Raw genomic sequence first — 16,657 nt, forward strand, 5'->3', positions numbered from 1 at the left:
GGAGGGGAAGGGGAGGGGCATTCCAGCTGCAGGTCACACACCTGGCACAGAGGACAGCTGTGGCAATAAAGGGCCACTTCCAGTCTTCCAGGTCCCTATTCTTTGGAGGCCTCACCCCAATTGTAGCCGACATATTAAAATGCCCTCACATTAAACATATTGCTTTAAATAACTTGAAAGGGTTTTTATGACTTTGCTTTGGAAATTATGGGGCTATGAGTAAGTTATTTAATGTGTACTTGTTTGTGTCTTCTCAGCAATCATCATGCAGAGACAAAATCTAACAAGTTTTAGAAATGTAATGAGAATATTTTGAATGTTAAATTTGACAGGGAATTAAACTGACAATATTATGTTTTATAAACATTTAATTATTTTTAGTTTTTACATTTTTTGTATTGGCACCAACAACATTTCTAAAGGTTTTAAATGTTTTCATAGGCTCTTGGCATGTTCCTTAAGTTGCGTAGTGGCTAAACCTGCTCTTGATGATGGAGGTCTTTGACTGTATGGATGTCATCTAGAAGGCCCCCTGGCAAGCAAGCAGAGTGTCTGACAGATTCTTTTCTGGCTTTGCCAAAAATTTCATCTCCTTGAAGGCAAAGAAGGCCTGATGGGCCAAGATGTGAAGCCAAAAGGGTTGAAAACCAAGGAGATAAAAACATACAATTAGTTTTTTTCTAATGATGAAGTCTTTGATATAACACACAACCTCCTTTTTTTTCAGAGCAAGGTTGATGGATTTGGTCAAAGGTATTGCCTCCTCCCCTCAAAAAGACTCAGGGAAGCCGAGGCACAGGAAGGTGTATTTCTTGGAGTGTTTCTCTAGGCCAGATTTGGGGATTGGCCATAGCTCTGCTTGCCTCAGGGCCTCCAAACTGAGAAACCAACACCAAAGTAGAAGGGACAGGAGGGAAGAGTCTACTTTAGACCTGACTGTGACCTTCAAGGACGTGTTGGTGAGGTGGAAGGGACAAAACCTTTTGAAAAACCCAAAGAGCCAGGGAGGGGAAAACATGCAGGGGCTCATGAGTCCCCTGTCCTGAGGGAGGCCGACTTGGAAAAAGTCAGACAAAAGATTAGCATGACTCTATGATCTGACAGTCATCTTCTTAAAAAGAGAAGAAGAGGGTGGCTGAGCTGTAACTATTAACTAGGGACTTGGAAATAGCTATTTTGAAATGTTAAAGGAACTAGTCTAGTGGAAAAGGTGGACAACGTGCACGAACAGATCGAGAATATGAGCAGAGGGTAGAAAATTATTTTTTTAAAAAAAAGAATACAGTGGAAATTCTAGAAGTGAAAATTTTAATATCAGAAATGAAGAATTTCTTCAGGTTTATCAGTAAACTGAACAAAATCAGAGAAAAGAATCAGTGAGCTTGAGGAGAGGTCAATAGAAAGTAAGTAAATTGCAACACAAGAGAATAAAAACAAGAAAACCCAAAACTGAGAACTCAAGAGATATGGGACAATATCAAATGGTCTAACATTTGATATTCAATGTAATTTGATGTTCACTGTAATTGAAGTCCCAAAAGGAGAAGGGAGACAGAACAGGGCAGGAGAAATTCACTGAGAATTTTCCAAAAGTATCAAAAGACAACAAACCACAGATCCCATAAGCTCTGAGAACCCCAAGCAGGGTAAATACAGAGAAAAACATATCTTAGTACGTCATAGTGAAATTGCTGAAACCCAAGGAGAAAATATTTGAAAGCGGCCAGAAAGAAAAAAAAAAGTGACATAAAGAGAAAGGTAAGAAATAGTCTTCTCATCAGACACTTTGCCAGCTGGACATTCCTGAAGCCCAGCTGAATTCCTGTCTGACGAGTGCACAATATAGGCCGGTAGCATTCCAATACATCCCCCCATTTGGGGGCTGATATTAGCTTAGGCAGGTTTCTTTTACCTGCCAAAACAACAATTGGCTGAAATTGAACAGTGGCTCAACTGAGCCGCAATGCATCCTTTCAACAGCGCATGGGCTCTATTTCTCCTCAATTCCTACCCCTCCCTCTTGAAACACACCTACCCCCTCCCCTCTTTGCATAATTTGATGGTGGCTTCATCACGCCTCAAGACGACTGGTTTGGAGTTAGGAGGCGGCATAAGAGAAAGCTAGACACACTAGTCACTGGTTTGGCCACACCTCAAGGCAGGCCCTGGGATCTGACTGTTGCCCCAAACTCCTTTCCCAGAACTGAGCTGCCTGGAACCACCAAAGCCTTAGTCCAGCTGGTGCAGCTGTCAGGGCTCTGCCTAGGGTGTTGTCATTACCACTGGCTGCAGTGTCTGTGAGAGAGGCAATTGTCAGTAATTCAGGGTCACCATGGGATCAAGTAGATTCAGGTTTGGCCTCCATCCTTCTCACACAACCCCCTTCTAAGAGTAAGAGTCCTTGTTGCCTTGCTTCCAAGAAGAAAAGTCCTTTACCACAGGAACCACAAGGAGGCAGCAAAGTGCTTGATTAAGGGTCTCAGTTAGCCTGGATAAGGGAGGGAGCCTTCAAGAATTAAAAATATGGGAATTGCTGAAAAGATGAACGCAGTTGAGCCTGGGTGAGGTGCGTCTGAGAAGATGCTCAAGGGAGCTTGGAGAGCCAGTACGGCAAACATAGGGGAAAGAGACACGAAATTCCTGACCCAAGGCCTTTTGAAATCTTGATCCTGCAGATAATTGGCTGTGGCTGGAGTCTTCTCTGCCTCAGCCTAGGGCCACTTCCTCCTCACTTGACCACCCACCCCCAGCAGGTCCTCAGTTCTGCAGTCAGGGATCCGCCCTTGAGAATGATTCTTCAGGCAATCAATTTTTAGGACGTCCACCAAGAGACCCTTCCTGCAGCCTTCTCCAAACATACACCATCTCCTCATTCATTCATTCAGGAAATATCGATTGGGCACCTAATACTAGGGCACCACTCTAGGTGTTAAGAATATAGTAGTAAATAAAATATATATATATATTTTTTGAAAAGTGCTTTTAGGGATCTAACATTCTACTGGCAAGAACTAGTAAAATACATAGTGTGTCAAATGGTAAAAGGTACTATAGAGAAAAACACATTTCAGAAGAGGGATAAGGTGCTAGAATGTAGGGGTTACAATTTAAAATAGGGAGGTCACAGAAAGCCTCACCAGGAAAATGACATTTGAGTTAAGACTTAAAGGAGGTGATGAAGTGAGCCATGGCAATATCTGGAGGGCAAACTGCCAGGCAGAGGGAGAGCCTGAGGCACAGCATGCCTGGAACACTCAAGGTATAGCAAAGTGGCTGGCACGGGGTGAGTGAGTGGGAGAACAGAAGGAATGAGGTGGTAGGCCACTGTCTTAGTTTCCTAGGGCTGTGTAACAAATTACCACAACAGAAAGTATTCCCTCACCATTCTGGAGGCAAAGAATCTTTCCTTGTGTCCTTTTTTTTTTTTTTTTTAAATTATTTTTTTATTGTGAACTTTAACCTATATACATAACAGTGATACTTTCAGAGTACAATTTCACAGGCAGTTAGAGAGCAAATCTCAAAGAATGTCATGGGTTACAATTCCACAACTTCAGCCACTTCCATTATTGTAAAATATAACATACATACAGAAAGGTGTCATCTCTCAAGGTACAGCTCAACAAGAAATCACACAGGTAATTTCAAAAATTATGGGTTACAGTTCCACAGTTTCAGTTCCTTCCTTATTATGCAATGCAAGGTATATATAGATAGGCGAAGACCTTCAAGGAACAATTCAGCCAGCAGCTATAGAGTAAATCCCAAAGGATGCTATAGGCCACAGTTCCACCATGTCATTTACCTTCTTCCAGCCATTCCAACACCCCAGCATTTTATATATATATACACACACACATACACACACACACACATATAATATAAAGTTTCAGCACTTATAGACCTTTGTTCAATCTTATCTTGTTTGCTGCTACCCCTTCCCCTCACTTAATCTCTTTCACCATCTTCAGGGGTATCTAGGCAGTGAGCACCCTAACTTGTTCATATTGAAAGGGGGTGCTGACAGTATGGGGCAGGGGGCCACATCTGATAGTTGATCTTAAAGAGGCTATTGCCTCTGGGTTTTTGGACTTGTCAGGTATAGGAACACTCTGGTGGATTTGTTTCTGAAAGATAAAATTTAGTAAACACATCTTTTACAGAATCTTAGGTAGGTACCTAAGTATTTCAGGACTACTTTTGGTATGGGCCTGGCTTACTGTGGCCATTTGGGATGTCTAGCTGGAACTTGCAGAAGACAAACTTCCAGGATCCTTGTCTCTTTCCACCTAGCTTCTGGTGGCTTCAGGCATTCCTTGGCTTGTTGCAGTGACTCCAACCTCTGTATCTTCCCAACGCCGTCTTCCCTCTGTCTCTTCTCTTCTTCTAAGGACACCAGTCCTATTGGCTTATGGGCCCACCCCCTCCGGTATGCCTCATCTTAATTTCATGATTACATCTGCAAGGACCCCATTTCCAAATAAGGTCAGGTTCTGAAGTACTAGGGGTTAGGACTTCAAAATATATTTTCGGGGGGACACAATTCAACTCACAACAGCCACTGTAAGGGCTTTGATTTTTACTCTGAATGAAATGGGGAGCCGTTGCAACATTTTAAGCAGAGAAGCAAAATCTGACACTTCAAGAGCATCACAATGATGAGAATAGGCTGAAGGCTGGGAGGGGGAAGCAGGGAGACTGGAATATGTAAACTATTGCAACATATCCTATCCCACTCAGAAAAGCTTAGTAAATGAGCCGCCTTCACCACCACCATCACAAAGCCTTGACTAATCCTCCCAAGATTCTCTACTCCACTTGGGGGCTTTCCCTGCCCCTTTGTTCATGCCTCTCTCCCACCACTGGTCAGTCACACCTTGGTTCTGGGATTATAGGTGGGCCTGTCCTCAGTCCCAATAGACCCTAAGCTCTTTAAGAGCAGGTACTCAGTTGTTTTCATAGCTATAGCTGCCCCAGCACAGAGGGCTGAGCACAAAGTAGGAAACAAGACAATCTTTCCACTTAAGTATAAAGATTCCATCTCTCCTTAGTTGAGTTGCCTTGCTTTTGCCTCTGAGGCATCTTTCTGGCTATGTCTCTGCCTGGGGAGCTACATTTCATTGTGTTTAATGCTCACTCACCATGACAGCCAAAATGTGGTCTGTTAGCCACACTTCACAGTTCCCCGGCACAGCCATGTTTCCACGGCTTGTCACAGGCCTGCGAAGACAGCCTGTCACAGCTGGGAGGAAGCACACACAACACGTTGTTTGCCAATGCTACTGGCCTGTCTGAGAGCAAATTAGATGGGTAATTATTTATTTATTCCTTTATTTATTGAGGACCTACTGTGGTGTCATGCTCTGTAGTAGGCAGTGGGGGTACAAAAGTGAATAAAATAAACTTTAAAGACACTCACTGCAAACATACATTGAGTACCTACTATATGCAACACCTGGTGTGGTTACAAAGCTAAACAGAACTGGGTTCTTGTATTTCAAGGACTCACAACCCGTCCATTGATCCATCCATCCACTCATTCAACAGCTATTTACTGAGTGCACTGTGCAAAGTGCTGGATGTGTAATGATAACAGTGGGACACATCCCTCTCACACTCCAGTATGGGAGACAAAGAAGTGATAGTGGGGAGCTGGCACATGTACCAACACAGCACAGAGTAAGTGTTGTAACAGAGGTACAAAGTGAAATTGAGAACAAGGGAAGTAGTTCATTGCAGTAAGGATTCAGAAAGGCCTTTAGGACTAAGTAAGATTTTAATAGAGTATTGAAGGATGGGTAGAATTCCCACAGTCAGCAGAAGTGGAGGAATCTAAGGGCATAGAACACTATTAAAAATGGAGGGTGTTTATGGAAAAGAAAGTGGTTGATGAGGCTGTAGTTCAATGGTCAGAAGCCAGGTGCAGTAGTAGGTAAATTGGGCTGGGATTGCATTTGGGATGGGCTTGACGGTCAAGCAGAGGAATTTCCTCTTGTAAGCAGTGGAGAATCACTGATGATTTTTGAGGACTGGAGTGGCAGTACCAGATTGGTGTTCTAGAAAGGTAGCAGTAGCACTGTGGAGTATCTAAAGAGTGGGTACAAGGAGAACAAGTAGAGAAGTAACAATGAAGATTTGAACTAAAGTATCATAAAAAACCAGCTATTATTGGATTTACTCGTTCATGCCCTTTGGCCTGCAAACATAGTTATTAGGTGCAAAATCTTGTGCTGATTAAAGGTAGGGGTGGGGCAGACAGGAAAAAATAAAGAAAAATAAAATCCAGTTTATGTCCTCAAGGATATTACAATCCAGTGAAAGACATAGACCAGTAAACCCTATCATACTCTTCCCCTGACTTCTGTGATGTGATTCTTTTGGTTTCCCTCCTACTTTCCCCATGCTCCTGTCTCCTGCAGAAATTCATTATCTTCTGCCTGTGTTCCTAGAGGTTGCTCTACTGTCCAGAGTTTCTCCTTTTCTCTCATGCCACAGGATATCCCAAGATGATTTCATCCTCCCCCATGGCTTCAAACATCAGCTATGTGAGTCCCAAATCTATCTACAATTCCAATCTCTCTCCTGAGTCATACAGCTGTATATCAAAACACCCAACTCAACTGGTTGCTCCCATTGGCACCTCCAGCTCAATTCATCCAAATTGAAACTCACCATCTTTCTTTCACACTCCCCAAACTTGCTTCTCCACTTGTACCCCCTCCCTCGATGCATAATTATCATTGTCCATCCATTGCCCAAGCTGGAAACCAGGGTATAGTCCATGTCTCCTCTGTTGCACCCCTACATCCAATCTATCACCAAGGCCTGTCCAGTCTACATGTTATCTGTCACTACCTCCTCGGTGACAACTGAGATGTGCTGATTTGGAGCTGTTATGTACCCCAGAAGAGGCCATGTTCTTTTAATCCATTCTTGTTGGTGCAGACCTAGTGGGTGGCACATTTTGATTAGGTTGTTTCAATTGAGATGTGATCTAGCCCATTCAAGGTGGGTCTTAATCCCTTACTGGAGTCCTTTGTGAAAGGATAAAAGACAGAGACATTTTGGAGAGAGCTTAGACAGAGAAACACCCTGGAGATGCTAAGAGAACCAACAGACACTCAAAGAGAAAACCACTAGAATAAGAAGCAATGAAACTTGGGAAGAAAGGACCAGCAGATGCCAGCCATGTGTCTTGCTATCTGACAAAGGAACCCAGATGCCAGCAGCCTTTCTTCAGAGAAAGTATCCTCTTGTTGAAGCCTTAATTTGGACATCTGCACAGCCTTCGAATTGCAACGTGTAATTTAATAAATCCCCATTGTTAAAAACCAAACCATAGAGGCGGGGCAAGATGGCAGACTGGTGAGCTGTATGTTTTAGTTACTCCTCCAGGAAAGTAGGTAGAAAGCCAGGAACTGCGTGGACTGGACACCACAGAGCAATCTGACTTTGGGCATACTTCATACAACACTCATGAAAACGTGGAACTGCTGAGATCAGCGAAATCTGTAAGTTTTTGCGGCCAGGGGACCCGCGCCCCTCCCTGCCAGGCTCAGTCCCGGGGGAGGAGGGGCTGTCAGCTCCGGGAAGGAGAAGGGAGAACTGCAGTGGCAGCCCTTATCGGAAACTCATTCTACTGATTCAAACTCCAACCATAGATAGACTGAGACCAGACACCAGAGAATCTGAGAGCAGCCAGCCCAGCAGAGAGGAGACAGGCATAGAAAAAAAACAACACGAAAAACTCCAAAATAAAAGCGGAGGATTTTTGGAGTTCTGGTGAACATAGAAAGGGGAAGGGCCCTGAGGCGCATATGCAAATCCCGAAGAAAAGCTGATCTCTCTGCCCTGTGGACCTTTCCTTAATGGCCCTGGTTGCTTTGTCTCTTAGCATTTCAATAACCCATTAGATCTCTGAGGAGGGCCCGTTTTTTGTTTTTTGTTTTTTGTTTTTTGTTTCATTTTTTTTTTTTTTTTTTTAATCCTTTTTTCTTTTTCTAAAACAATTACTCTAAGAAGCCCAATACAGAAAGCTTCAAAGACTTGCTATTTGGGCAGGTCAAGTCAAGAGCAGAACTAGGAGAGCTCTGAGACAAAACGCAATAATCCAGTGGCTGAGAAAAATCACTAAACACCACAACTTCCCAAGAAAAGGGGGGTGTCCACTCACAGCCATCATCCTGGTGGACAGGAAACACTCCTGCCCATCGCCGGCCCCATAGCCCAGAACTGCCCCAGACAACCCAGTGTGACGGAAGTGCTTCAAATAACAGGCACACACCACAAAACTGGGCGTGGACATTAGCCTTCCCTGCAACCTCAGCTGATTGTCCCAGAGTTGGGAAGGTAGAGCAGTGTGAATTAACAAAGCCCCATTCAGCCATCATTTCAGCAGACTGGGAGCCTCCCTACACAGCCCAGCAGCCCAGAACTGCCCTGGGGGGACGGCACCCACCTGTGACATAGCACAGTCATCCCTCAACAGAGGACCCGGGGTGCACGGCCTGGAAGAGGGGCCCACTTGCAAGTCTCAGGAGCCATACACCAATACCAAGGACTTGTGGGTCGGTGGCAGGGACAAACTGTGGCAGGACTGAACTGAAGGATTAGACTATTGCAGCAGCTTTAAAACTCTAGGATCACCAGGGAGATTTGATTGTTAGAGCCACCCCCCCCTCCCTGACTGCCCAGAAACACGCCCCATATACAGGGCAGGCAACACCAACTACACACGCAAGCTTGGTACACCAATTGGACCCCACAAGACTCACTCCCCCACTCACCAAAAAGGCTAAGCAGGGGAGAACTGGTTTGTGGAGAACAGGTGGCTCGTGGACACCACCTGCTGGTTAGTTAGAGAAAGTGTACTCCACGAAGCTGTAGATCTGATAAATTAGAGATAAGGACTTCAATTGGTCTACAAATCCTAAAAGAACCCTATCAAGTTCAGCAAATGCCACGAGGCCAAAAACAACAGAAAATTTTAAAGCATATGAAAAAACCAGACGATATGGATAACCCAAGCCCAAGCACCCAAATCAAAAGACCAGAAGAGACACAGCACCTAGAGCAGCTACTCAAAGAACTAAAGATGAACAATGAGACCACAGTACAGGAGATAAAGGAAATCAAGAAGACCCTAGAAGAGCATAAAGAAGACATTGCAAGACTAAATAAAAAAATGGATGATCTTATGGAAATTAAAGAAACTGTTGACCAAATTAAAAAGATTCTGGACGCTCATAGTACAAGACTAGAGGAAGTTGAACAATGAATCAGTGACCTCGAAGATGACAGAATGGAAAATGAAAGCATAAAAGAAAGAATGGGGAAAAAAATTGAAAAAATCGAAATGGACCTCAGGGATATGATAGATAATATGAAACGTCCAAATATAAGACTCATTGGTGTCCCAGAAGGGGAAGAAAAGGGTAAAGGTCTAGGAAGAGTATTCAAAGAAATTGTTGGGGAAAACTTCCCAAATCTTCTAAACAACATAAATACACAAATCATAAATGCTCAGCGAACTCCAAATAGAATAAATCCAAATAAACCCACTCCGAGACATATACTGATCACACTATGAAACACAGAAGAGAAGGAGCAAGTTCTGAAAGCAGCAAGAGAAAAGCAATTCACCACATACAAAGGAAACAGCATAAGACTAAGTAGTGACTACTCAGCAGCCACCATGGAGGCAAGAAGGCAGTGGCACGATATATTTAAAATTCTGAGTGAGAAAAATTTCCAGCCAAGAATACTTTATCCAGCAAAGCTCTCCTTCAAATTTGAGGGAGAGCTTAAATTTTTCACAGACAAACAAATGCTGAGAGAATTTGCTAACAAGAGACCTGCCCTTCTGGAGATACTCAAGGGAGCCCTACAGACAGAGAAATAAAGAAAGGACAGAGAGACTTGGAGAAAGGTTCAGTACTAAAGAGATTCGGTATGGGTACAATAAAGGATATTAATAGACAGAGGGGAAAAATATGACAAACATAAACCAAAGGATAAGATGGCTGATTCAAGAAATGCCTTCACGGTTAGAACGCTGAATGTAAATGGATTAAAATCCCCAATTAAAAGATATAGATTCGCAGAATGGATCAAAAAAAATGAACCATCAATATGTTGCATACAAGAGACTCATCTTAGACACAGGGACACAAAGAAACTGAAAGTGAAAGGATGGAAAAAAATATTTCATGCAAGCTACAGCCAGAAGAAAGCAGGTGTAGCAATATTATTCTCAGATAAAATAGACTTCAAATGCAGGGATGTTTTGAGAGACAAAGAAGGCCACTACATACTAATAAAAGGGGCAATTCAGCAAGAAGAAATAACAATCGTAAATGTCTATGCACCCAACCAAAGTGCCACAAAATACATGAGAGAAACACTGGCAAAACTAAAGGAAGCAATTGATGTTTCCACAATAATTGTGGGAGACTTCAACACATCACTCTCTCCTAGATAGATCAACCAGACAGAAGACCAATAAGGAAACTGAAAACCTAAACAATCTGATAAATGAATTAGATTTAACAGACATATACAGGACATTACATCCCAAATCACCAGGATACACATACTTTTCTAGTGTTCATGGAACTTTCTCCAGAATAGATCATATGCTGGGACATAAAACAAGCCTCAATAAATTTAAAAAGATTGAAATTATTCAAAGCACATTCTCTGACCACAATGGAATACAATTAGAAGTCAATAACCATCAGAGACTTAGAAAATTCACAAATACCTGGAGGTTAAACAACACACTCCTAAACAATCAGTGGGTTAAAGAAGAAATAGCAAGAGAAATTGCTAATATATAGAGACGAATGAAAATGAGAACACAACATACCAAAACCTATGGGATGCAGCAAAAGCAGTGCTAAGGGGGAAATTTATAGCACTAAACGCATATATTAAAAAGGAAGAAAGAGCCAAAATCAAAGAACTAATGGATCAACTGAAGAAGCTAGAAAATGAACAGCAAACCAATCCTAAACCAAGTACAAGAAAAGAAATAACAAGGATTAAAGCAGAAATAAATGACATAGAGAACAAAAAAACAATAGAGAGGATAAATATCACCAAAAGTTGGTTCTTTGAGAAAATCAACAAGATTGACAAGCCCCTAGCTAGACTGACAAAATCAAAAAGAGAGAAGACCCATATAAACAAAATAATGAATGAAAAAGGTGACATAACTGCAGATCCTGAAGAAATTAAAAAAATTATAAGAGGATACTATGAACAACTGTATGGCAACAAACTGGATAATGTAGAGGAAATGGACAATTTCCTGGAAACATATGAACAACCTAGACTGACCAGAGAAGAAACAGAAGACCTCAACCAACCCATCACAAGCAAAGAGATCCAATCAGTCATCAAAAATCTTCCCACAAATAAATGCCCAGGGCCAGATGGCTTCACAGGGGAATTCTACCAAACTTTCCAGAAAGAACTGACACCAATCTTACTCAAACTCTTTCAAAACATTGAAGAAAATGGAACACTACCTAACTCATTTTATGAAGCTAACATCAATCTAATACCAAAACCAGGCAAAGATGTTACAAAAAAGGAAAACTACCGGCCAATCTCCCTAATGAATATAGATGCAAAAATCCTCAACAAAATACTTGCAAATCGAATCCAAAGACACATTAAAAAAATCATACACCATGACCAAGTGGGGTTTATTCCAGGCATGCAAGGATGGTTCAACATAAGAAAATCAATCAATGTATTACAACACATTAACAAGTCAAAAGGGAAAAATCAATTGATCATCTCAATAGATGCTGAAAAAGCATTTGACAAAATCCAACATCCCTTTTTGATAAAAACACTTCAAAAGGTAGGAATTGAAGGAAACTTCCTCAACATGATAAAGAGCATATATGAGAAACCCACAGCCAGCATAGTACTCAATGGAGAGAGACTGAAAGCCTTCCCTCTAAGATCAGGAACAAGACAAGGATGCCCGCTATCACCACTGTGCGGTCGCAGCTAGGTAGGGGCGGGCACCCACGGAACCTTCTGCTGTCAGGTTTACTTTGTGGGTACCGGTGGAGGCTCTTCCCGGAGGCGAGGGCGAGGCGGGGGACTTGGCCGAGTCCCCGGCGGAGGCGTGCAAGGTGTGGAGGGCGGCGAGGGAGAAAAACGAGACACTCTCCTTACAGGGGGGTAGAACAAAAAGCCTTTATTCAGGGGTGAGCACAAGTTATATAGGCTGGCATAGAGGGCGGGGTTGGTGTAGGGGTGTAAGGGCCTTAAATGGTAATGCTGAGGGGAGAAAGGCTAGGATTGGTTCTGAGAGGACGCGGAAGCTGTTTGCCGCGGGCAGGAGTTGCTCTGGCAACGGTGCATGAGCACTGGCGGTGGGGGAGTTGCTCTGGCAACGGGGAGTGTGTGGCAAGATAAGGGAGGCGGTTTTCTCCGGCAAGCCTCCTCCAATGGTTGTATTTTGGGTGAGGAAATGGGGCCTGCCTCCGGCCTCACTTTCTCAGGCCCGGGGGGCTGTGGAGGGCGCTACCGCCCGTGCCCACCACCCTCCCCAGGGGCTGATCAGGTCCCCCGGCCCAGGCCCGCCAAGTCGAAGCACGTAATCAGTATCCCGCACCACTGTTATTCAACATTGTGCTGGAAGTGCTAGCCAGGGCAATCCGGCAAGACAAAGAAATAAAAGGCATCCAAATTGGAAAAGAAGAAGTAAAACTGTCATTGTTTGCAGATGATATGATCTTATATCTAGAAAACCCTGAGAAATCGACGATACAGCTACTAGAGCTAATAAACAAATTTAGCAAAGTAGCGGGATACAAGGTTAATGCACATAAGTCAGTAATGTTTCTATATGCTAGAAATGAACAAACTGAAGAGACACTCAAGAAAAAGATACCATTTTCAATAGCAACTAAAAAAATCAAGTACCTAGGAATCAACTTAACCAAAGATGTAAAAGACCTATACAAAGAAAACTACATAACTCTACTAAAAGAAATAGAAGGGGACCTTAAAAGATGGAAAAATATTCCATGTTCATGGATAGGAAGACTAAATGTCATTAAGACGTCAATTCTACCCAAACTCATCTACAGATTCAATGCAAGCCCAATCAAAATTCCAACAACCTACTTTGCAGACTTGGAAAAGCTAGTTATCAAATTTATTTGGAAAGGGAAGATGCCTCGAATTGCTAAAGACACTCTAAAAAAGAAAAACGAAGTGGGAGGACTTACACTCCCTGACTTTGAAGCTTATTATAAAGCCACAGTTGCCAAAACAGCATGGTACTGGCACAAAGATAGACATATAGATCAATGGAATCGAATTGAGAATTCGGAGATAGACCCTCAGATCTATGGCCGACTGATCTTTGATAAGGCCCCCAAAGTCACTGAACTGAGTCATAATGGTCTTTTCAACAAATGGGGCTGGGAGAGTTGGATATCCATATCCAAAAGAATGAAAGAGGACCCCTACCTCACCCCCTACACAAAAATTAACTCAAAATGGACCAAAGATCTCAATATAAAAGAAAGTACCATAAAACTCCTAGAAGATAATGTAGGAAAACATCTTCAAGACCTTGTATTAGGCGGCCACTTCCTAGACTTTACACCCAAAGCACAAGCAACAAAAGAGAAAATAGATAAATGGGAACTCCTCAAGCTTAGAAGTTTCTGCACCTCAAAGGAATTTCTCAAAAAGGTAAAGAGGCAGCCAACTCAATGGGAAAAAAATTTTGGAAACCATGTATCTGACAAAAGACTGATATCTTGCATATATAAAGAAATCCTACAACTCAATGACAGTAGTACAGTCGGCCCAATTATAAAATGGGCAAAAGATATGAAAAGACAGTTCTCTGAAGAGGAAATACAAATGGCCAAGAAACACATGAAAAAATGTTCAGCTTCACTAGCTATTAGTGAGATGCAAATTAAGACCACAATGAGATACCATCTAACACCGGTTAGAATGGCTGCCATTAAACAAACAGGAAACTACAAATGCTGGAGGGGATGTGGAGAAATCGGAACTCTTATTCACTGTTGGTGGGACTGTATAATGGTTCAGCCACTCTGGAAGTCAGTCTGGCAGTTCCTTAGAAAACTAGATATAGAGTTACCATTCAATCCAGCGATTGCACTTCTCGGTATATACCCGGAAGATCGGAAAGCAGTGACACGAACAGATATCTGCACGCCAATGTTCATAGCAGCATTATTCACAATTGCCAAAAGATGGAAACAACCCAAATGTCCTTCAACAGATGAGTGGATAAATAAAATGTGGTATATACACACGATGGAATACTACGCGGCAGTAAGAAGGAACGATCTCGTGAAACATATGACAACATGGATGAACCTTGAAGACATAATGCTGAGCGAAATAAGCCAGGCACAGAAAGAGAAATATTATATGCTACCACTAATGTGAACTTTGAAAAATATAAAACAAATGGCTTATAATGTAGAATGTAGGGGAACTAGCAATAGAGAGCAATTAAGGAAGGGGGAACAATAATCCAAGAAGAACAGATAAGCTATTTAACGTTCTGGGGATGCCCAGGAATGACTATGGTCTGTTAATTTCTGATGGATATAGTAGGAGCAAGTTCACAGAAATGTTGCTATATTAGGTAACTTTCTTGGGGTAAAGTAGGAACATGTTGGAAGTTAAGCAGTTATCTTAGGTTAGTTGCCTTTTCTTACTCCCTTGTTATGGTCTCTTTAAAATGTTCTTTTATTGTATGTTTGTTTTCTTTTTAACTTTTTTTCATACAGTTGATTTAAAAAAGAAGGGAAAGTTAAAAAAAAAAAAAAAAAAAAGGAAAAAAAAAAGATGCAGTGCCCCCTTGAGGAGCCTGTGGAGAATGCAGGGGTATTCGCCTACCCCACCTCCATGGTTGCTAACATGACCACAGACATAGGGGACTGGTGGTTTGATGGGTTGAGCCCTCTACCACAGGTTTTACCCTTGGGAAGACGGTTGCTGCAAAGGAGAGGCTAGGCCTCCCTATGGTTGTGCCTAAGAGCCTCCTCCCGAATGCCTCTTTGTTGCTCAGATGTGGCCCTGTCTCTCTAGCTAAGCCAACTTGAAAGGTGAAATCACTGCCCTCCCCCCTACGTGGGATCAGACACCCAGGGGAGTGAATCTCCCTAGCAATGTGGAATATGACTCCCGGGGAGGAATGTAGACCTGGCATCGTGGGACGGAGAACATCTTCTTGACCAAAAGGGGGATGTGAAAGGAAATGAAATAAGCTTCAGTGGCAGAGAGAATCCAAAAGGAGCCGAGAGGTCACTCTGGTGGGCACTCTTACGCACACTTTAGACAACCCTTTTTAGGTTCTAAAGAATTGGGGTAGCTGGTGGTGGATACCTGAAACTATCAAACTACAACCCAGAACCCATGAATCTCGAAGACAGTTGTATAAAAATGTAGCTTATGAGGGGTGACAAGGGGATTGGGAAAGCCATAAGGACCACACTCCACTTTGTCTAGTTTATGGATGGATGAGTAGAAAAATAGGGGAAGGAAACAAACAAAGGTACCCAGTGTTCTTTTTTACTTCAATTGCTCTTTTTCACTCTAATTATTATTCTTGTTATTCTTCTGTGTGTGCTAATGAAGGTGTCAGGGATTGATTTGGGTGATGAATGTACAACTATGTAATGGTACTGTGAACAATCGAAAGTACGATTTGTTTTGTTTGACTGCGTGGTATATGAATATATCTCAATAAAATGAAGATTAAAAAAAAAAAAAAAAAAAAAAAAAAGACATAATGCTGAGCAAAATAAGCCAGGCACAAAAAGAGAGATATTGTATGTTACCACTAATGTGAATTCTGTGAAAAATGTACAATGTTTTATACTGTAGAATGTAGGGGACCTAGAGATACCAATTAGTGGAGGGGGAATGATAATCTAATAAGAACAGATAAACTATGGAGGGTAATCTCAGTGTTATGGGAATGCTCAGGAATGATTATGGTTTGTAAACTTTCTTGGATATAGTAAGATCATGTTGGAAGCAATAGAGTTATTTTAGGTTTTTTTTTCTCTTATTCCTTTGTTTTCTTAGGGGTTGTTAATTTTCTTGGGGTATGGTAGGAACATGTTGGAAGCAATGTAGTTATTTTAGATTATTTGTTTTTCTTACTCCTCTGTTTGGACATGGTTTATTAATTTTCTTGGGGTATGGTAGGAACATATTGGAAGCAAAGTAGTTATTTTAGGTTATTTGTTTTCCTTAATCCATTGCTTTGTTTGAAATGTTGTGGGGTTTTTTTGGTTGTTGTTTGCCTGTTTGTTTTTAATTTTTTGATAAACAAAGTTAAAAAATTGAAAAAAAATCAGTAGAAAAATGGGAGTAAAAACTAAATGACAAATAGGGTGGGATGGGGGGATGGTTTTGGTATTCTCTTTTCACTTTTATTTTTTATTCTTATTCTGATTCTTTCTGATGTAAGGAAAATGTTCAGAAATAGATTGTGGTGATGAACGCATAACTATATGATCATACTGTGAACAGTTGATTGTATACCATGGATGACTGTATGGTTTGTGAATATATTTCAATAAAACTGAATTTAAAAAAAAACAAAACAAAAAAAACCAAACCATTT

At 41.8% G+C, this 16,657-nt stretch overlaps 1 protein-coding gene across 5 annotated transcripts in view; it reads right to left on the minus strand.

Annotated features, from left to right (window-relative positions):
- PRPF40B (pre-mRNA processing factor 40 homolog B) overlaps positions 1-16,657 on the minus strand; it is an 83,920-nt gene that overhangs the window by 60,527 nt on the left and 6,736 nt on the right. The gene's annotated exons all lie outside the window — the stretch shown is intronic.

The sequence above is a fragment of the Choloepus didactylus genome, chromosome 8 (genome assembly GCF_015220235.1).
Source record: "Choloepus didactylus isolate mChoDid1 chromosome 8, mChoDid1.pri, whole genome shotgun sequence".
In the NCBI taxonomy this organism is placed as follows: domain Eukaryota; kingdom Metazoa; phylum Chordata; class Mammalia; order Pilosa; family Megalonychidae; genus Choloepus; species Choloepus didactylus.